The sequence below is a fragment of the Lathyrus oleraceus genome, chromosome 7, assembly GCF_024323335.1.
Source record: "Lathyrus oleraceus cultivar Zhongwan6 chromosome 7, CAAS_Psat_ZW6_1.0, whole genome shotgun sequence".
Lineage (NCBI taxonomy): Eukaryota > Viridiplantae > Streptophyta > Magnoliopsida > Fabales > Fabaceae > Lathyrus > Lathyrus oleraceus.
In genome coordinates this window covers 111,672,720-111,694,958 of record NC_066585.1, presented here as the reverse complement: position 1 = coordinate 111,694,958, position 22,239 = coordinate 111,672,720, and the positions used below count along the sequence as shown (strand labels likewise).

At 38.4% G+C, this 22,239-nt stretch overlaps 1 long non-coding RNA gene and 2 other non-coding genes across 3 annotated transcripts; 1 reads left to right on the top strand and 2 right to left on the bottom strand.

The window, feature by feature from the left end:
- Positions 1-14,624: 14,624 nt before the first annotated feature.
- Positions 14,625-19,913, top strand: LOC127105037 (uncharacterized). The gene is made up of 5 exons (XR_007794886.1): positions 14,625-14,766; positions 16,888-16,993; positions 17,101-17,163; positions 18,331-18,452; positions 18,760-19,913. It is a non-coding gene; the product is annotated as an uncharacterized LOC127105037 (long non-coding RNA).
- On the bottom strand, positions 17,777-17,938 carry LOC127109184 (U1 spliceosomal RNA). The gene has a single exon (XR_007796543.1). It is a non-coding gene; the product is annotated as a U1 spliceosomal RNA (small nuclear RNA).
- Positions 19,914-21,087: 1,174 nt separating the features above from the next.
- On the bottom strand, positions 21,088-21,283 carry LOC127109631 (U2 spliceosomal RNA). The gene has a single exon (XR_007796902.1). It is a non-coding gene; the product is annotated as a U2 spliceosomal RNA (small nuclear RNA).
- Between the last annotated feature and the right edge of the window lie 956 nt (positions 21,284-22,239).

Sequence of the window (22,239 nt, the reverse complement as noted above, 5' to 3'; positions counted from 1 at the left end):
TTCTTTTCTTACCAGCTCCAGATCTAGACTCCATCTGCAAAAGATACAAAGAAACAACACACACCAAACAACAGGTTAGTCATCAAAGCATAATTTTAAAATACTGCCATGTTCGCTGCTGCTTCGCCTAGCGAACTTGCAGCGAACGCTCGCCCCAGGTTCGCCTAGCGAGTGCTAGCGAACCTTACGGGTTTTGGGATTTTCTGCATATTCAAAGAATTTTCCCCCAATTTCCATACACAAATGGTTCCCACATCAGAACCTAATGATTTCTTAAACAAATAATCGTTCTATGCTATTGGGGATTGGCTAGTTTCATGCAAAACCTAAAATAAATGAAATCCCCAATTGAAAACCTAAGTATCCAAACATTGCAAACTCCACAACATCACATGCAACCTCAATTTCCCATACTACACTTATCCTATTTGCAATTCATATTTGGAATTTAAGAGTACACAAAAAGAAAATGAAGTAGGGCAAACCTTAATTACACGGATTCGGAAATGTAAAATGAAGAGAGTTTGCAATCGATAGGAAGGAGCGAGGGTTGGTGATAGCGATGCGAATGCGAGAGTTTGAGAAGCTTCGCAAAATTTTCTCAGCAGAGCCGTTCAGAATGTTTTTAAGGGTTTGGGGCAAAATGCCCTGCTGAGAAATTTATAGAAAACAGTACTGATGCGCTCGCTACTGCCTCGCCTAGCAAGCAGCCAGCGAGCGCGCTCGCTGCAGACTCGCCTAGCGAGCTGCAAGCGAGCATGACAGCAAGTGCATTTGCAAATGCAGCACTTGCAAGTCATCCAGCCTGATTTAGCACACTGTAACAGAATTCAACATGATACATAAAACAATAAATACTTACAATGTTGGGGTGCCTCCCAACTAGCGCTTGTTTAACGTCGGCTAAGCTCGACGATGCGATGCTCACAGAGGAGCATCGAGCGGCTGAGCACAACTCTCGCGATCCACATGATCGCCGAGATACACTTTCAATCGTTGGCCATTCACGGTCCAACTATCTTTCTTGTCCATGTCTTCAATGACAATGGCCCCGTACTCTTTCACTTCTTTCACCCGAAATGGCCCGGACCATTTTGATTTCAACTTCCCGGGAAACAACTTCAACCGGGAGTTGAACAATAAGACCAATTGTCCGGGCACAAATTCTTTGTTACGGATCTTCTTGTCGTGATACTTCTTTGCTTTTTCCTTGTACAACCAACTTGAGTGGTATGCGGCATTGCGCATCTCCTCCACTCAAGTAGTTGTACTTTCCTTTTGTTACCGGCCAACTCATGTTCAAAATTTAAAAACTTTAGGGCCCACAAGGCCTTGTGCTCCAATTCAACCGGCAAATGGCAAGTTTTACCAAATACCAATTGAAAGGGAGTTAGGCCAATTGGAGCTTTAAAGGCCGTACGGTAGGGCCATAATGCTTCGTCCAATTTTTGGGACCACTCTTTTTTAGAATTAGACACGGTTTTTTCTAGGATTCTCTTAATCTCTCGATTAGAGACCTCCGCTTGCCCGTTAGCCTGAGGGTGGTACGGAGTTGTCACCCTATGCGACACACCATAATGTTTTAGAATTGTTTCCAAAGGTGCATTGCAAAAGTGTGACCCTCCGTCACTTATCAACACTCGGGGGGTTCTAAAACGGGAAAAGATGTTTTTCTTTAAAAAATTTATCACCGTTTTGGCATCCGCCCGAGGTGAGGCAATCGCCTCAACCCACTTGGAGACATAATCAACAGCTACAAGCATGTACTCATTCCCGTAAGAGGGTGGGAAAGGTCCTACGAAATCGATGCCCCAACAATCGAACACTTCCACTTCTTGGATATTTTGGAGAGGCATCTCATCTCTCTTACCTATCCCACCGCTTCTTTGGCAGCTATCACAACTTTGCGCATGGATATGTGCGTCTTTGAAAATAGTTGGCCAATAAAATCCCGATTGAAGAATTTTAGTGGCCGTTCTAACCCCATTATAATGTCCGCCATAAGGCGAGTTGTGACAATGCCAAAGGATGCTCTGGGCTTCATCACCAGTTACGCATCTCCTTAACAGGTTATCGCTACCCAACTTAAACAAGTATGGGTCATCCCAAACATAATACTTCGCATCCGAAAGGAACTTCCTCTTTTGGTTCGAAGTTAGGTCGGCAGGCACGAAACCACTAGCCTTGTGGTTTGCAAAGTCTGCAAACCACGGCCTAACTTGAACCTTAAACAATTTTTCATCAGGAAATTCTTCCCGGATTTCCTTTTCAGATGCGGTAACCTCGACATTCACTAAGCGGGATAAATGATCCGCTACCAAGTTTTCCGACCCCTTCTTGTCTTTGATTTCGACATCGAATTCTTGTAACAAGAGGATCCAACGGATGAGCCTTTGCTTCGAATCCGGCTTGGTTAGCAGATATTTAATCGCCGCGTGGTCGGTATATACAACGACTTTAGACCCTATAAGATAGGACCTAAACTTTTCTAGCGCATACACTATTGCGAGTAGTTCTTTTTCCGTTGTGGCATAATTTATTTGAGCCTCGTTAAGAACCTTACTCGCATAATGTATAGCATGAAAAGTTTTGTCTTTTCTTTGGCCAAGTACCGCTCCAACAGCATAGTCACTCGCGTCACACATTAGTTCAAAATTTTCATTCCAATCGGGAGCGACTATTATTGGAGCGGTAACCAATTTTTCTTTTAAAACCTCAAAAGCTTGCAAACAATCTTCGGTGAAGAGAAATACCTGATCTTTGGCGAGCAAATTGCTCAAAGGCTTAGCCACCTTTGAGAAGTCCTTGATGAAGCGCCGGTAAAACCCCGCGTGCCCCAAAAAGCTACGGATGCCTTTCACATTCACCGGAGGGGGTAATTTTTCAATTACTTCAACCTTAGCTCTATCCACTTCAAGCCCCCTTTTAGAGACTTTGTGGCCTAGCACGATCCCCTCGGTCACCATGAAGTGACACTTTTCCCAATTTAGCACCAAATTAGTCTTCACACACCTTTCCAACACCGTCTTCAAATTTGCCAAGCATAGACTAAACGTCCCACCAAATACCGAGAAGTCATCCATGAAGACTTCCATTGTTTTCTCTATTAGATCGGCAAAAATGGCTTGGACGCATCGTTGGAAGGTCGCTGGTGCATTGCACAGCCCAAAGGGCATTTTTCTGTATGCGAACACTCCAAACGGACACGTGAAAGCCGTCTTCTCATGATCAACCGGGTCAACCGCAATTTGGTTGTACCCGGAGTAGCCGTCCAAAAAACAATAGTATTGTTGGCCCGATAGTCTTTCAAGCATTTGATCCATAAATGGGAGTGGAAAATGGTCCTTTCGAGTCGCGGTATTCAACCGTCTATAATCTATACACATTCTCCACCCCGTTGCAACTTTAGTCGGGATCAATTCGTCTTTGTCATTACGGATTACGGTCATTCCACCCTTCTTCGGAACCACGTGCACGGGACTAACCCACGGACTATCCGAGATCGGGTAAATCATTCCCGCATCCAATAGCTTCACCACTTCCTTCCTTACAACCTCTTTCATGGTAGGATTTAAGCGGCGTTGTGGTTGAGCTACCGGCTTGAAATCCTCCTCCATCAAAATCTTGTGCATACAATAGGATGGACTAATTCCTTTTAGATCGGAAAGAGTCCAACCCATAGCTTCTTGATTGGTTTTTAGCACAATGATTAGACGGGCTTCTTCTTCTTTGGTCAAAAGGTTGCTTATGATGACCGGCTTTGCCTCGGTCTCATCTAAAAACACATATTTCAAAGTCGAAGGTAACTCTTTTAATTCAATTGGCGCTTTCTCGTCAATGACCTCCTTCTTCAAGTTTTCTTCCTCTACTTCCCACGGTTGTAGGTCTTCCAAACTATCAAGTTCCTTTAAGCATTCCTCAAGAGCTAGCTCCTCTTCAACAGTGAAAACCTCCAATGAGTCGTCGAGAGCTAACTCCATAGGAGATATCTCATGAATATGCTTTGAAACTTCCATAATAGCGTCTTCAATCACATCGATGCGAAAGCTATCATTTCTATCCTTGGAATGCTTCATCGCCTCGAATAGATCAAATGTGACCTCCTCATTTTGAACCCGCACCTTCATTAAACCGTCATCAACATCTATCATCATTCTTGCGGTCTTCATGAATGGTCGGCCCAATATGAGCGGAGCATCATCATCTTCCTCCATATCAATTCACTACGCCAAATAAGGGAAAAGAGGGCGCTTATTTTGGCCTATAACAGCGCTTTTAAGCGCCCTCTAATCTGGCGCTGGCATAGGTAAAGACAGCGCTTTGTTTTCCTAGAGAAAGCGCTGTCTAAAGGCCCACATTATAGTGCGCTTTATGAAAAAAGCGCCCTCTGGAGTGGTCCATAAAGGGACACCTTAGAGGGCGCTTTCTGGAAAAAGCGCCCTCTAAAGTTGTCAACGTAAAGTGTTTAGAGGGCGCTTTCTGGAAAAAGCGCCCTCTAAAGTTGTCAATGTAAAGTGTTTAGAGGGCGCTTATTTTTTTAAAATAACTAACACTTTAGAGGGCGCTTTCTGCAGAAAGCGCCCTCTAAAGTTGTCAATGTAAAGTGTTTTGAGGGCGCTTTCTGGACAAAGCGCCCTCTAAAGTTCTCAATGTAAAGTGTTTAGAGGGCGCTTCCTACAGAAAGCGCCCTCTAAAGTGTTAGTTATTTTAAAAAAATTTGTTTGAAAAACAGTGGATATTTAATTGGTAACCTGTTCGCATGCTGCAAAAGTGTAAAATTCATATTGATTTCATCCTTTAATCCAATGTTATACACCATCAATCCATTGATATATACAACATGAATCCATTTATATACAACATTAATCCTCCATATATACAACATTAATATATGATTCTTTGATCAACAATATACAACAACAATATACAACATATATACAACAACACCATACAACAACAACATTCCATACATATATGTACAACAATATACAACCTAGCTATATGATTCTTTGATCAACAATGAATTGACACAATTCATCCTTGATTTCATCCAAATTTGCTCTTGAGTAGGTTTTGTATTCCTCAAAGTACTACAATTAAGAGAATAAAACATATTCATGATTTAGTAACAAATTAGATGAAATATTCGATAATATTAAAATAAACCCTAAGTTATTATTCCATACCATTTTTGGGATGTCTATACGATTCAACGCAATGATGTCTCTCATAAATCTCAATACAAAAAATCCGCAATCGACCGAATTATTTTGCTGAGGACACTACACAGAAAAACAAACAATATATATATAGTTAATTTCTTACAAACACTATTATAAGCAAAAAAACAAACACTATTATAAGCAAAAATAAGATACTTAATATATACCTGAACTCTAACCCAGGTAATGTCCTTCCTAATGCGGTAATTCTTTTTCGATCTAAATTTTAGTATTGCCCTAACAAAATAAAAACGTATATTGAGATCAATCTGACAGACATAATTAAATATAGAAATACACACGAATATTTAGAGGAATTTCACTTACGTGTCAACCGTCTTCTTCAAACCCGGATATTTACTCCAATCACCCGATAACGAATCAAGATAATACACTATTAGTCTCGAAAGATCCATAGCAACCAACACCCAGTGGCCACTGTAAAATAAAACAAAAATTTAGATGAATGAAAATTTCTACGTAAAAGATATACATAGATTAGAATGAAATTATTAGAAAGAAAATCTAACCCGTTGCCAGAATTAAACGGTAAAAAAAACAAACTGCGTGTAGTATTATCGCCGGCCGCCATGAATCTTTCGACTAGATCATTCTTTACGGATGTTGGATTTTTCGATATTAACGTTGCGTTGACACGGGAAGCAGCAATAAAATTGAAACGGTTACACAATTCAGTTCCCCGCATCAATTTGTCATACATATACCTTAAATAGAAACATAATAAATATTAGACTACTCATTGAAATGTGTAAATAAATTGTTCAACTAAGTAAATTATAGATTGATCGGAGTACCATATGTATGTATGAATGATACCGATGCCCAATTCGTCGTGCTCAAAAAGTTGTTGCATGTCCTCCTTTCCAATTATTTCGAAATGAGCTTTTCCGAAAACACCTTCATCAAAATCTATACTACGAATGGACCCGTCCATAATATCGGACTCTTCCACCATTTTCTCAAGACGCATCATAATTTGAGATTTTGTCCCGGCCGTCGTTGGAATATCCTTCGTTGGAATATCCTTCGTTGGAATATCCTTCGTTGGAATATCCTTACCATCGCTTTTCAACTTTCGACCGGGAACCTAAAAATTCATATAAAATAAATCATTACTTTTTGTGATGCAAAAGAATCGTTGTGTATATAATTCAATGGGTATATATATTTGTACCTCTTTTTGAGATGCAACCGACTCGATGCGTCTTGAAATCCCTTTACCAGCTTTAGGGGTGGGTCTTGTAGGAGTCTAACATTACCATGTAATAAGGATTGATTAAATATCATAATTGTAGCTGAATTGAAATGTGAATTCTAAATATTCATAATCATTTAGAACATATATACCTCGGCATCAGGGAAAATTAGATCTGACGGCCAACCAACAAAGGATCCGACTGCTTCTCGCATCAACGTTGTCTCTGAAACAACGTCGGGTAATGGTAGACGGGCGTCCGTATCTAATACGAGGTCAACCGAAACTTTCATAAATCCCACCGGGAGGGGATTATGGTGAAGTAATTCACCCGAAGTATTGTGCACTTTTCCCTTGCCAACCATGCGATAAGTTGGTGACGATAGATACAGCTGACAAGGTGAAATGCCCTAAACCAATAATAAATGTTATTGTTAACTTGTATATGTGTCAAGTAAAAAAGTGCTATTTTAATTTCATAATAACATATATAATTACCTCGGGAAATTTCGGTTGATGATTGATACTAGCTCGGTCACTAGTATCTTTTGCCTCGGAAGCGCACCTTTCCTCTCTATACCTTGCATTCTCGTTTTGCAGTTGGAGTACTTGTGCCCTTAACTCCGCCAAGGTCTCCATCACCTCTTTGTTGGTAGGATTTTTTGTTTTTGTTTTTTTTATAAATGACGACGGAGTCACACCAAAACCCTTACCCCTCACACGACCGGAATACTCAGGAACATTTAGTACTCGACTAAGTACGCTCCTGCAATCCTGGACCTCGGTTGAAGGGGTTTGGGATAAAGTCTCCTGAAATATTATTAGAGGAGATTAAAAATGAATTATATGTCTAACAAAATTTTCGATATAATTAAAGAAATAATGTTACATATACTTACACATTCGTCATAAACATTTTGGACCGCTTCAACGACAGCCCCATCCTTCCCAACCCGAGCAGCCTTCCATAATACGTGGTCCGGAAGAGATGTTGCGTCACTTTTCTCCTCGGCTAGCTACACATTGAATTAGATTATAAGATCATCAATTATAACATATTGTGACAATGTATAAGCTCATAGCATTTGAATATACTCACAATTCTTTGTTGTAACCGTGCATAACCCGTACGCCCTATTTTGTACGGATACGCGGGTTTTGATGCCCTTTTCCTATTTATGTCGCTTATTTCCTGGATAAAAAAGTTTAAGGCATATTAGAACCAAGTAACTTAACAATTGTATAATACCATAATTAATAGACATTACATGGAATTTTTCGTTTCTTCGTTTGGCGACAAAGTTATCCCATTCATCGGCTGAAATAATCTCGGCATACTTCATTGGCCGTTCTCCTTCAACAAATTTTCCTTCCTCATCCTTGAGAAATTTGTTGCACAAAAAGGATCGAAATCCTCGGAGTCTTTTTCCGGCCAATTGAATACAATATTTTTGCCGGCTTTCATCGATGTGAAAGGATCTCTAAAAAACATACAAATGGAGTGTGTTATTATAAAGTAATATTATAACAATATATGGTTAACAAATAGTCAACAAAAAAACATATAACAATATATGGTAAGTACCTGTATCTCCGACCATATTTTTTCCTTGCCAACCTTCAAGTCCGGACTTCTCCAATTATCACATGTAATCGGAATATGTTGGCGAACAAGGAAACCAATGTAACTTGCCAACATTGAACCGTTAGGCTCAATTAGTTGGTCTTCAGCACTCCAATGCACTTCAAATTTTACACCCTTGTCTCTTGCACGAATGATTGACTTCATAACAGTCAATCCTCGTTTGATTTCTTTTTCAACATTATTACGTGATTCATTCGCGGCATGGGTATCGTCTTGGTTAGCCATTTTATCTGTAATATAGAAATGATTCAATAAGACCCAAGTAAGACAATGATTCAATACGTCAACACATTCATATATCTTCCATTTCTCATGCAAAAGACCTACTGCATGCAAAAGACTAATGCAAACCCACACACACCTACTGCATGCAAAAGACCAATGCAAATTTATGGTGTTTGGAACATGAACAAACTTGCATCCATAATCATCAAACTTCCAAGCACAAGCTCAAACACACTTCAAATGATATCAGTTTTCAATCAGAAATAAAAAACTTAGTTTGCCCTAAACAACATTAATCAACATAATGCACAAAATGTAAAACTAAGTTTAGAAAATGCCCTAATCAAACACATGAAGAAAGTGAACGGTAAAGATGGAGAAGAGAAATACCTTCAAGGTGACGGTAACGATGGAGAAGAAAGTGAACAGTGACGGTGGACGTGAACGTGAACGCAGCAGCAGAAAAGGCGACGGCGACGACGATGGTGAGGGAGGGAGAACGAACGGAGGACGAGAGTAATCGCAGTAGACGGTGGACGCAGTAGAGAGAAAACCCAGTTACGTTGCTTATAGAGAGGGAAAATAAAGAGACATGCAGTATATGTTATAATTTTAATGTTTACTAAAGGGGACCTTAGAGGGCGCTTTTTTAAAAAAGCGCCCTCTAAAGGGGGCCTAAGAGGGCGCTTCTGAAAGCGCTCTCTAAGGCTTTCCAAAAGCGCCTTCTAAATTGGAAATGTACATGGACTTAGAGAGCGCTTTTTCAAAAGCGCCCTCTAAGGGTAACCTTAGAGGGCACTTTCACAAAAGCGCCCTCTATTGTTGTCCCTCCATTTTTTTTTTGGCTTCACTTTAGAGGGCGCTTAGTTACAAAAGCGCCCTCTAAAGGGGGCCTAAGAGGGCGCTTCTAAAAGCGCTCTCTAAGGCTTTCCAAAAGCGCCTTATAAACTGGAAATGTACATGGACATAGAGAGCGCTTTTTTAGAAGCGCCCTCTAAGGTTACCCTTAGAGGGCGCTTTCAATAAAGCGTCCTCTATTGGTGTCCCTTCATTTCCTCATTATTTTTCCGCTTCACTTTAGAGGGCGCTTTGTTACAAAAGCGCCCTCTAAAGTGCGTTGTCTATTCAAGTTGTTCGCTCCTTATTTTTCTCTTCACTTTAGAGTGCGCTTTTGTAATAAAGCGCCCTCTAAGGGGCGCTGTCTATTCCAGTTTTTGGCGTAGTGATTACAATAAAATCCACCGGGAAAAAGAATTTGTCGACCTTCACCAACACATCTTGGGCTACGCCATGAGGATGGGTCGTCGACTTATCCGCCAATTGCAATGTCATTCGGATGGACTTAATCTCGATGTTGCCAAGCCTCTTGATAATTGACAAAGGTATAAGATTTATACTCGACCCCAAGTCAATAAGTCCCTTTCCGACATACACGTCACCAATTTTAACCGGCAATGTAACTCTTCCCGGATCAACCTCTTTCTTAGGAAGCGTCCTTTGAATAATGGCACTACAGCTCGCATCAAGGACGATGGTCTCCGGTTCCGTATACCTCCGCTTTTTGGTTAGTATGTCCTTCATGAATTTGGCATACTTTGGCATTTGTTCCAAGGCTTCGGCAAACGGGATATTGATTTGCAACTGTTTAAAAATATCCATGAACCGGGCGTAATGCCGTTCATTTTCCCTTTTGGAGGGAGCATGAGGGTAAGGAAGATTTTGGACCGGAGTAGCGCTCACTACCTCCTTTCCCTTTGCAATTCTAGCACTTTTCCATCTAGGCTTCTTCACTACCTCCCTTATTACCTCATCACTTTTATTTTCCTCAATCTCCACACCTTTTTCTTTTTCAACTTCACCATTATTTTTATTCTTTTCAACTACTTCCTCATCACCCCACACTCCTATTTCACCATCAACATTTTCCTCCACTATTTCCTCCTCAATCTCCTTCTCTTTCTCTCTTTGTTCACTCTCAACTCTTTTTTCATTCTCACTACCCAACTCCCTCCCACTTCTCGTCATAATCGCCTTACAATGCTCCTTAGGATTTGTTTGCGTATTAGCCGAAAAAGAAGGACCGGTTTGTTGTTCAGCGAGTTGCTTGGCAAGTTGCCCAACTTGAGTTTCAAGATTTTTTATGGCCGCGTCATTACTCTTTTGATTGGCCATTGACATTTGCATGAATTGCGTCAATGTCTCTTCCAATTTAGAATTGACGACCGGCGGTTGTTGAGATTGATACGGATTTTGGGGAGGGTTTTGACGGCTAGAAGAACCACCTCCATAACCTTGGTTATGATAATAGTTGCTTCTAGGTTGGAACCCTTGGTTCCCTTGGAATTGTTGTTGTTGTTGTTGTTGAGGGTGCGGTTGATAAGGTTGTTGTTGTCTCGGTTGATAGTCCCGTTGATTGGCCATGTAGTTTACTTCGTCAAAACCGGGAGGTGGACAAAATCCGGTGTCATGTTCACCTTTACAAAGTTCACAACAAGCTATTTGTTTAGCTTTTGACGGTTCTCTTAACTCTTTGATTTGTTGCGTTAAGAGTTCCACTTGCTGTGAGATGAGCTTGTTTTGGGCTAGGATGGCATCATTCGTCCCTAACTCAAGCACTCACGCCTTCTTCAAAGAATTTCCACGACTTTGACTCTGAAGATCATTCAAAGCCATTCGATTGATAATGTTGGTGGCTTCTTCGGCACTTTTTGACATCAACGAGCCACCCGAGGTGGCATCCAACAACGTTTTGCAGTTTGGTTGAAGTCCATTTCTGAAGATATGGATTTGAGTTAATTCATCAAATCCATGCCCTTTACATTTCCTAAGCATGGACTTGAATCTCTCCCACGCTTCATTCAAAGATTCACTGGTTCCTTGAGAAAACACCGAGATGGCCGTCTTTGATTCCATGAATCGGTTATGGGAGAAAAATCTTTCAATGAATTTCTCCTCTAACACGTTCCAGTCTGTCATTACGGCAGGTGTTTGATCGAGATACCAATCCTTTGCTTTACCGAGCAAAGCGTGGGGAAATAATCGTCTGAACAACGGAAGCTCCTGAGCCTGATCCACTCCGGCAGCCAATGCTATCTCATAAAATTTTGTGAGAAAAGCAAATGGGTCTTCATGGTCCATTCCGGTGAATGGACTCCCATATAATAAATTCAGAGTTCCCGTCTTCATCTCAGCTTGCCTTCCTGTTTGGTTGGCAAACTGAGCGGTGTATATTTCGTGTCGGGTTTTTGTTATCGTATCCACAGAGATTGTAAGATATCATTGCCGTTCAATGGTTGAATTAATCTTAACTTAATGTAACAATAGGGTTTTGGTTTTAATCAAGTTATCTTGCATACAAAGTAATTAATTGCGGTAAAAGTTATGTTTTGATTAAATGAGAAATATTGTCAAAGTTAGGTTTCAATGATCACTTTGCATGTATTAGCTCGGTCAACAATCTTATAAACTCCTTTAGATGATAAATAATTTCACAAGGTCCTCTCAATGCGTTTCTCTCGAACACCCATTGTGAGTTTTGCCATTTTGATCCATTGTTTCTCTCGAACACAATCTATCAAAATGACAACCTTTTGGTTCAACCTTATGGTGAACAAAATCATTCGTTACTATCTCTAGCTAACAAACAAGTTTGGATGAAAACTTAGGTCAAGAATCGGTAAACATCTCTCGATCATAAACCAACACAAAGAGTTTTACATAGAAACAAAGTTTTCATCATATATTTACCGTTAAAGAGTTTACATATGAGGATCCTTACATTTACACACAAAGCTAGAAATCACCTACATCTAACCTTGACAAATGGATGACTTAGCTACTCATTTTCATGGTAGCTTGGTCGGCAAGTAAGGAAAGAAGGTTGATCAACATCCAAGTCGGATAATCGAAGTTGGATGGGAATCCACCTTCTTTTTGTGGAAGATGGTTGCTAGATGAAGAGAAAAGAAAAACTAGGGCATAAGAGCTCCCAAAACAATGCTGCAAAAATATCTAGAAAAAGTACAGAAATGGAAAAGTTGGTAAAAATGAGGTATGGTGCTCAAAAGTGGCACCTGCTACTTATAGACCTCAGCTGGTCTGTCAAGTTCGCTAGGCGAGCAGAATGGCTCGCCTAGCGAGGGTCTAAAATGGGCACAAAAGGCCCCTGCGCCCAGAGAAAACAGGGCTTGCTGAACTGTGATGTTCGCCTAGCGAACATACCTTCGCCTAGCGAAGGACACGCCTCAACCTTCGCCCCAGCGAGGTTGAGAGGTTTTGCTACTGGAATGCTCGCTGGGGACTCGCTAGAGCTTCGCCTAGCGAGTGAGTGCTGGCTGCGTTTTTCACCAAAACAGAATGAACTCGCTACCACATTCGCCTTGAGCTCGCCTAGCGAATTAATTTGCTAATTTACTGGAGCTTTTCGCCAGGAGCTCGCCTAGCGAACCAAAAGCTTCGCCACAGCCTCGCCTAGCGAGCAGGCAGATGAAATGCTTGTATTCTTTGGTTCCTTTGCCAATTCTCTTGTGTCTTTATTATCAATTAATTCATGCCTTTCCTGCACAATAACACACACATCAAAGGCACCAAGCTTGTTTATCAATGTAATGCATTCCATGTAAAACAAATGTGGTTTTGACCATTTTAGCAAGGAAAAAGAGTGAAAGATGCCCACATATGATAGCTCTAATAAGCACTTTTGGGCATCTAACAATTTCCAACACTTATCTGTGTTGACCCCTTTCTTCAAAACTCGTATGTATTGATTTCCAACACTCGTCTGTGTTAATCCCTTTTTTAATACTCGTTTGTATTGATTTCCAACACTCATCCATGTTAATCTTCCTATTTTTAATACCCGTCCGTATTGATTTGCAACACTCGTCCATGTTGATCTCCTTATTTTTCAATTCTCGTCCGTATTAATTTCCAACACTCATATGTGTTGATCCCTTTTACGATACTCGCTTGTATTAATTTCCAACACTCGTTTGTGTTGATCTCCCTTTTTTTCAATACTCGTCTATATTGATATCCAAGCATTTGAGAAGAGGAATTGAAAACTCAAGACCATCTCTCTTTTTGTATAGTTTTGATTGAGAATGATCTGACTTACAGTATGAATTGGTGAAAAATGACAATTGTTCGACTGACCGAGTAAGAGAACTCGTATTCAAACAATTGAGGAGTGAAGTTGAAAACTCAAAGTTAACTCCCTTTTCATTTAGCTTATTGTGAAAATATTTCGATTTAATCGGAGTTTGGAAGTTGGTATAGGAATGACAATCATTTGGCTAACCAAGTAAGAGAACTTGTATTCAAATAGTCGAGGAGAAAAATTGAAGACTCAAAGTTATCTCCCTTTCGGTTTCTTGTTATAAAAGGATTTGATTTATTTGTACTTAAATGATTTAGAAATGACGACCATTTGACTAACCGAGTAAGAAAACTCGTATTCAAATAATCGAGGAGAGGAGTTGAAAACTCAAAACCACCCCCCTTTTCATTTTTAAATGAAGTGTTGTTTAGATGTGATTAAGTATTTTAATTTAACTTTCGATGTCGGATCGAGGTTTTAAAATTTGCATTCTTGTGAATGAATTGAATTTATTTAGTGAATAATCCATCTAATCGATTAATTAAAACCGAATAGGTCCCATTGTAAGAAGGCCCAAGAGTAAGCCATGTGAGGTTGATGGTGATGCTTTTACAAGCGATCGACTTACATAGGTGTTTTAAAAATGGGCTCGACTTTGAATCGAGAAGTATGTGATTTATTTTGAAATCGACTCGGATTATTTTAAAATCGATGAAAGCGACGTGATTTTGTCACAATTATAACATATCATTTTGTGTACACTCAAGGTTCAATATAAACAAATAGATAAAGAATAATCATGCACATACACTCCTTAAGATAAATAAACATCTAAATTATGAAGGTCATTTGTGATTCTATAATCAATTAATTACCTAAATCATACGATCTATATTGTCAAATTAATTAAGACCAGCTGGTCTGCATTTAGACTTCGTAATCGAATCTATTATACAAGGTTGGATGTGAGACATCAGATTGATCAGATGGTAAAAAATGCATGACTTTGTCAATTATGTGATTTCATAATTGCAAGAAATACATATCCATAATATATATTAAGCGTGATTTTATATTGCAGCATAATTGCAAGGAACTATAGATGCAGCATAAATGTATTCTGAGGTATCCGCAACATCGCATTGGCCGTAATTTCCTGCCATATAAAAGTTTGCAGCATAACCGCAACTGCAACCACGATTTAAAGTATGTTAGTAAGCCAACTATAACAAACAAACAGTGAATATGGAAGATGCCGATGAGATGCTAAATATTAGGAAGCATTAGAGAAAAGCCAGAAAATGAAGCAGCAACACTCAAAAGTTATAATGTTGATTGTTGATACTCTAAGCTAAACCAGGTATGCATTTCACTACATTGGTTTTGAATCATTTTTTTGAGTGTATTTAGTTTGCGTATAACTTTCTGAATAGATTTAATCCTTCTATATATGTTGTGACTAATTCAGTCCTATATATGTATTATAACATCAACCACAACATTTAAGAAAGCATGTTCTAACTTAATACTACACCATTCTAGATTCATTAAGTCCCGCGTTGGCTAGAACATCACACAAGTAAGTGTTTATAAATGTCTGATATGCTAGTTAGTTTGCCGAGCTGAGTAGCGCCGGCTTGTGACCCATGTGGGGGCAATAAGGTGATGGAACATGGCTAAGGCTTAACAGGTTGGTCTGGTGGTTGCACCATGCTGGCCTGCCCGCTCCAAGTTGTGAGTTGACCCATGATACTTGTGCGAAGGCACCTGTCTTGTGTGTCTTAGACAGGAGGGTATAGCGTGAGGCTGGTTTCACAGAGCAGCGAACACTTCCTACTCTTGACAGTGGAAGGATCACGGGCCGCTGTACCTCCAGTCCATAACACCTGGTGAGCCTAGTCCCTTGAACCCTCTCTTTTTGGGAGGTGGGGTTCATACATTTTGGGGTGCCATGTCCTTAAAAAGTAATGAATGCTTAAATACTTGTGCGAAGGCACCTGTCTTGTGTGTCTTAGACAGGAGGGTATAGCGTGAGGCTGGTTTCACAGAGCAGCGAACACTTCCTACTCTTGACAGTGGAAGGATCATGGGCCGCTGTACCTCCAGTCCATAACACCTGGTGAGCCTAGTCCCTTGAACCCTCTCTTTTTGGGAGGTGGGGTTCATACATTTTGGGGTGCCATGTCCTTAAAAAGTAATGAATGCTTAAATTTCCATGATTTACAAACACCATGATGCACCCCTCTTGGATCCTTTCTCATATAATCCTTATTTTTACTTACAGTTTGTATTTGTATATTAGGATAAGTTCGTTCTTCTTGTGGCACCAACCATTGAGTTTCACCAAATTTCTATGCCTCAATTGACTTCTGCTGAGTATTGCTTTATACCCTGTCATGAATCTGTATCTAGTGATAGCAACATTTAGATTATTATATTTGGAATAGTATTCAATGCTACAATTGTAAACTATCCTTTTTCGAGGATGAAGCATTTTGTCGTGGAAGATCCTAATATTTAAAAATTTCAGACATTAAGTTTCATTTCTACAGACTTGCTATTATATTAGAATACAAGTTGAAGATCTTTACACTCTCATTTCGTTTCTCTTAATTTTAAATATTTTCACTTAGTGATTAAACATCAACACATTACTCACATTTGACAGCAAAAACTACTTTGTAAATTAGCTTGCTTGCTGGCTTATAATATTTTCTATACTTGTGCTTCTAATTGGTAGATTGGTTGAAGTGAACACCATTATTATGTTCATGTGTTTATCGTTTATTCAAACAAAATCATTTCTAACAATCTCTAGAGGCTAGTGGTTTTTTTGGTGATTTTTCTGTCTAACATGCTGTCTGCCGCGATGATTGGTGAAGTTTTCATATAATGATGAATATTCTCAAAATTTTGAAAATGACTTTGGTACACTTTGAGGTTGTATGATCAAGGTATTGTCTTTGAACATTACATGAGGAATTTTGTATATATGAACTTCAAAACCTTTTTTTAAAAGTAAAATAGTGTACTTTTGTTTGATCCATACTGATTAAGTCAAAATGTTCAACATCAACAATGTACACCACATTTTGGGACTGAATCACAATGCTTGAGATATGATAAAAATTTCAGATGCAAAGTTGTCTAAGGAAAAAAGAATTGACAGAGCATCGGGAAAATGATTTGAGAGAAGGCCTACAATTATACAAGTAAAACTACCAGACTCAATTGTTTTTTGTGTCCCTTTTCCCACTTTTTTCCACTTGAAACCGACCAACTTAATGGAGTTTTTAGTAGATCTTCCATGTGTTTAACATAAAGGATTTATACATTTTACTGTTTTACTGTTTGTTTAGATACTTAGTATCATTTGTCTGTTATTCATGTTTTGGAATTTTCGGTTGAACAGTGTATGTGATTTTTTTAAAGTTGCTTATTTTGGAACAACATTTCCACACATTTTCTTGATAACGTATAGACAACTGAAGGTAGCTCTGTTCTAAGAGTTGCTGCTTGGATCTCATTTGACTCTTCATTGTATAACTCCTTCCAGCATTCACTTACAGCTTCAATGAAGTGCTTAGGTACTTAACGTCACTTTTTAATGTCTTACTACAAACTGTATTTGGCAAGTTTTCTATCTCTCTGACTACATATCTCCTGCCATTTTTATATTGCTTTATAAGAACAGATACTACACTTGATCAATAACTCATTCTCATCACTTCAATTTACCTACATGACAACATCACAGGTAATGCATATATAGATTGCAAAACAATATTTACCTCATCCCTTATATTTGCTTCACATTAATTTCTCATAATTCTTAAAAATATGTTACCTCCTCTCTCATCCTGAAACACATAAGTTGGAAGCATATTCATTCTAGGCAGCAAATTGTTTACATCTATTTATTCCAATATAAGCTCCAACAATGTTCTTTTGTCCATAATTATTCCATTCATTTATAAATATCAGGTTTCGATATTAGTGAACTATTTTTAAGAATGTCTTCATTCTGTTTCATAAGTTTTTCAATAAATAACTATAAATTTCTTCTCTGTTGTCCTCTTAATCTGTTTTAATGATAATCATATTTTGCCACCATTTGGTTGTTTATAAATAGAATGATATCATTTGGTTGTTCATTTGCTATGGAAGACAAAACACTTTAAGCCTCTGCTTATGGATCTTAAGAAAGTACAAGGGAAATACTTCATGTTAAGAAAACATGCTTGTTTATAGATGTATTGTTAACGGAATAAGAGTAGAAAAAATTCTCGTTAAGAAAACATGCTTGTTTATAGATGTATTGTTAACGGAATAAGAGTAGAAAAAATTCTCAAAATTTGATATTAGAATAAGAGGGGCCGCGCGCGAACGCAGGCCCCCACAGCAACAAATTATGATGTAGGTTCCACCACTTGGGTAGACCTTAGGATAGCACCCCTCCTAAGTGCAATGGAGGTCACTCCCCTAGGCCATGGTCCTTCATGATCAACCATTGACCCCATCCAGGTAAGTACCTTACAATGAAGGTATTCAAGTTCTTTTATACTCTTGCTTATTCCAATACCTTTCACCTTCTCTCAATGTGGGAGTCAACTATCAGTAGGCAATATATTTCCCAACTTATGTAAGATTGATCGATAAAAGGGTGCATGCTGGTACTGATTGTTGGTGGTGTATCTTGGAGCCGGAGACAGTAGAACATATGTTGCTGCAGTGTAATAAGAGCATTCAGACTATTGCTAAATAGGATCATTGGAGAGAATTGTTATCATATATTAAATGCCCTGAGAAAAGGAGTATCTTTGAATCTAGTATTTCCCTTGGGTCAATGAAATGATTTCCATTCGATAGCAGTAGTAACCATGAAACAACCGAGTATCATGCATTGCCATGCCTTTTATTGCAGGTTGATTGGCGACGTCCGTCCATATCTTCTGGTCCAAACTGTATCATGCGTTGTCATACCTCTTGTGGCCATTTTATTGCTTCCAATGTACACACATTCAACGTATTGGCTATGGGATGCAGGTTTGTACTGTTACAATCATTCTGCACCATATAGCATTGTGATTTTGCTTTTCATTATCAGTATTTGTTTTTGAGCACTTTCTTGGAGGTGCTTGTAATGTCATTTCTATAATTTGTTTCATTGTTTTTACCGCTCTGGATATTATGATATCATTTGAATTAGTGTTCCTATCAACACGCCTATGATGTAGCTTGCTGTTATGTAACATTAATTAAACTAAGAGGGAGATTGTATAGTTCACATTTATTTTCTGTTCAAAGTGATTTCATTCATGCAAAGATGAGTAGTGTCTTTCATTTTCTACAGATTGCCTGCAGCATCAAAATTAAATAAGTAACAACTCTTGGCATTTCACCACATGAACCTTCGTTCTCAATAAGGATTATTGAGATTGTGCGGCGGTCCATGATGACGGTCACCACTAATAGCAGCGCCGCATTAAGGATCCTTTCCAACTTCCCGCTATCTCGGAACCCTAGCACAAGACTCTCTTTCTTCGATTTCCTTTTTGCTGTTTGAGAATTCGAGAAACCTTATGCTGAATGTTTCTTGTTTAACTTTAATTGAGGACTTAAACCCCTAAGTTGTGATGTTGATGTGTTGAAACTCACTGAAGATCCCAGTGGATTCGACTTGGTTGATCTGTATGTGGAGCACGAGGTTGATAACCCTGACATAATAGACGAGGCAGAGGCATTTCAGGGAGTTGATGTTGTTGATGATCTTAAAGTTAACAATGATAAGAATGATAATGTTGTAGTTGATGATGATGGTGAAGTTAACAATGATAAGGAGAATAATGTTGTAGTTAATGATGATGTTGAATGGTGGCCTGCCCGCTCCAAGTTGCGAGTTGGCCCATGGGACTTGTGCGAAGGTACCTGTCTTATGGGTCTTAGACAGGAGGGTATAGCGTGAGGCTGGTTTCACAGAGCAGCGAACACTTCCTACTCTTGACAGTGGAAGGATCACAGGCCGTTGTACCTCCAGTCCACAACACCTGGTGAGCCTAGCCCCTTGAACCATCTCTTTTTGGGAGGTGGGGTTCATACATTTTGGGGTGCCATGTCCTTAAAAAGTTATGAATGCTTAAATTTCCATGATTTACAAACACCATGATGCACCCCTCTTGGATCCTTTCTCATATAATCCTTATTTTTACTTACAGTTTGTATTTGTATATTAGGATAAGTTCGTTCTTCTTGTGGCACCGACCATTGAGTTTCACCAAATTTCTATGCCTCAATTGACTTCTGCTGAGTATTGCTTTATACCCTGTCATGAATCTGCTGATATCCTCTTTATAGCGGCAACTGAGTTTGAACCTTTAAAATATCCCTTGTAAACACCACCTTGGCCAAGCTTTTGTGTCTCTTCAAAGTTGTTTGTTGCATTCAACAGCTCATAATAACTCATCTTCTTAGTCCAACACTCATTTGGAATTCATCATCCATATCCAGATCAGATAAGGTCTTCTTCTTCTCTTCCACAATAAAATGATTAACATTGCTATTAAACTCAAACTCAAAAATACAAAACCTACTCTCTGTCCCTCCAATAATTTAGTTTTGATTAAGTTTATTCTCTTCTCAGAATATCTTCATAAAAATCATAATCTGGTTGGCTTGTACTAAAAGACCATGACATCAGCATATGTTCCTCATCTACAGTTCCTGTTGAAGCTGATATGCCAACAATAACATATTCTGGTAAGTGCTCTCTCAGATCAGTGATGTGTGAAAAGTTTTGTGGCTCTTGCCCTTCATTGAATATGTATCTAGTGCTCTCTTTCTTTACACCTGGTGTATCCAGTTTGTCGAATTAATTAAGATCAGATGAGCAGTGGCTTTCATTTTCTACAGTTTAGATGACTAAGGAATCGGTTATGAAAAAATTGAATTGGAATCTTACACTTGTAGCCAATTTTAGAGTAATTTCCTGCCTTGCCCCACATTTGAAAAAATTGTCCCAATATACTCCATTTTGAAAAAAAAAATCCCAATCTACCCCATTTTTAGTGGGGCCTCGCCATTCCATTTGACGAGGGACTGCAGAATTTTTTCTTGCTTGTAAGCTCGTCACTTGAAGTGACGAGGCATTAAAGCAATTCGTTTTTTTAATCGTTTTTTTAATTGAATGATAAATTTCCATTTTTATTCTTCTTTTATTCTTCTTTTATTCTTCTTTTATTCTTCCATTTGAATGATAAATTTCCATTTTTAAATCTATTAACAATTATTAGTATTTAATAGATTTAGTATTCTATTTACACTTCCTATTAATTAATTATTATTAATATTAATTAAATACTATTTAAAATAAAAACAAAACAAAAAAGTATGCCTGCACCTACTCGTCACTTCAAGTGACGAGCCATTGAGGTAAAAAAATTTCTTCCACGCCCTCGTCATTCCATTTGCCGAGCTCATGAGGCAAAATATCTTTCAGCACCCCCTCGTCAGATCAAGTGACGTGGCCTAACTACAAAAGGGGATAGACTGGGATTTTTTTTTCAAAAGGGGGTATATTGGGATTAAATTTTGAAAAATAGGGCATTTCAAGCAAAAACTCCCAATTTTATCCTATCAATCTGCAGTTGATCTAGTTAAAGGAAACAAATTTGAACTAGGTTTGGTGGGGTGTGCCCGGCTATTGCAATAGTGCAACGCAAAAGCGACACTTGAGAGACCCAATAGCAAGCTATTGAAGTGGACTCTCCCCCTCAAGAAATAAATTTAATATCGTGTGAACCATTGGCCCACATATCAGATATTAAACTGATAAGAACAGATACTACACTTGATCTTAGCCAAAAGGCCGAGAAAGGTATGAGTTAAAATGCATGCTAGTTGTGCATTTTATATCAGACATTTGTTACGTTTCTTACTTCATTAACCGAGGTGGGACTCTTATGCAGCATCTTCTATTTGAAACATATAAACTGTTTTGATAAGATATCTTGAAACCATCACTTGTTGAACTCGTGGAATCAGATTCAAATGTAACTTCCTGCCTCTTTCATGCTGTTCTGTCATAAATAAATTAAAAATAATAATTTCAACATTTATCTTGATCAATTATTTTACAAGAGTTTAAGAAAATGACAACTTGGTATCGCTTTGTGATCAATACTAACATAAAGTTAATTTTTTAAGGTCACACATACTGAGGTGGCTGCCATGTCCTTGATTTTTTTGGCCTACCATGTATATTTAGTTGGAAGCCAAATTCATTTTAGTCAGCAAATTGTTTACATCTAATAGTTCCAATATAAGCTCCCACGATGCTATCAGTTTCAATTGCATGCTAACTATTTAAAAGAATGTCTTCATTCTGTTTCATAAGTTTTTCAATAAAGAACTATTGTTTTAACATTCTTGCTGATAACAAATATTAACTATCTTAAGAAAACCGGCTTGTTTATAGAATAAGGATCAGAAGAAAAAAAACATAAAGATAGTATAAGAATATATAAGTACTCCAAAGTAAATATACCTTATTGAAAATACTCCAAAGTCCATAGTATCTTTACATTTAACGAGGAATTGAAGTATATGGTTCTTAACTTTGATATTAACTAGAATCATAGATGAATCTGACTATTAAGAAAAGTGATCAAGAAATCAAGAAATTCTTCCTCAAAACTTATTTTCAGTTGATTTTGACACGCTCTCCATCATAGCTTTAAAAATAGCTAATGGTTTAGATAATAACTATTTCATTTTTGTTTATTTTTTTTGTTTCAGTTATAAACTCAATCAAAATATATGTGATGTTTGATTTTCT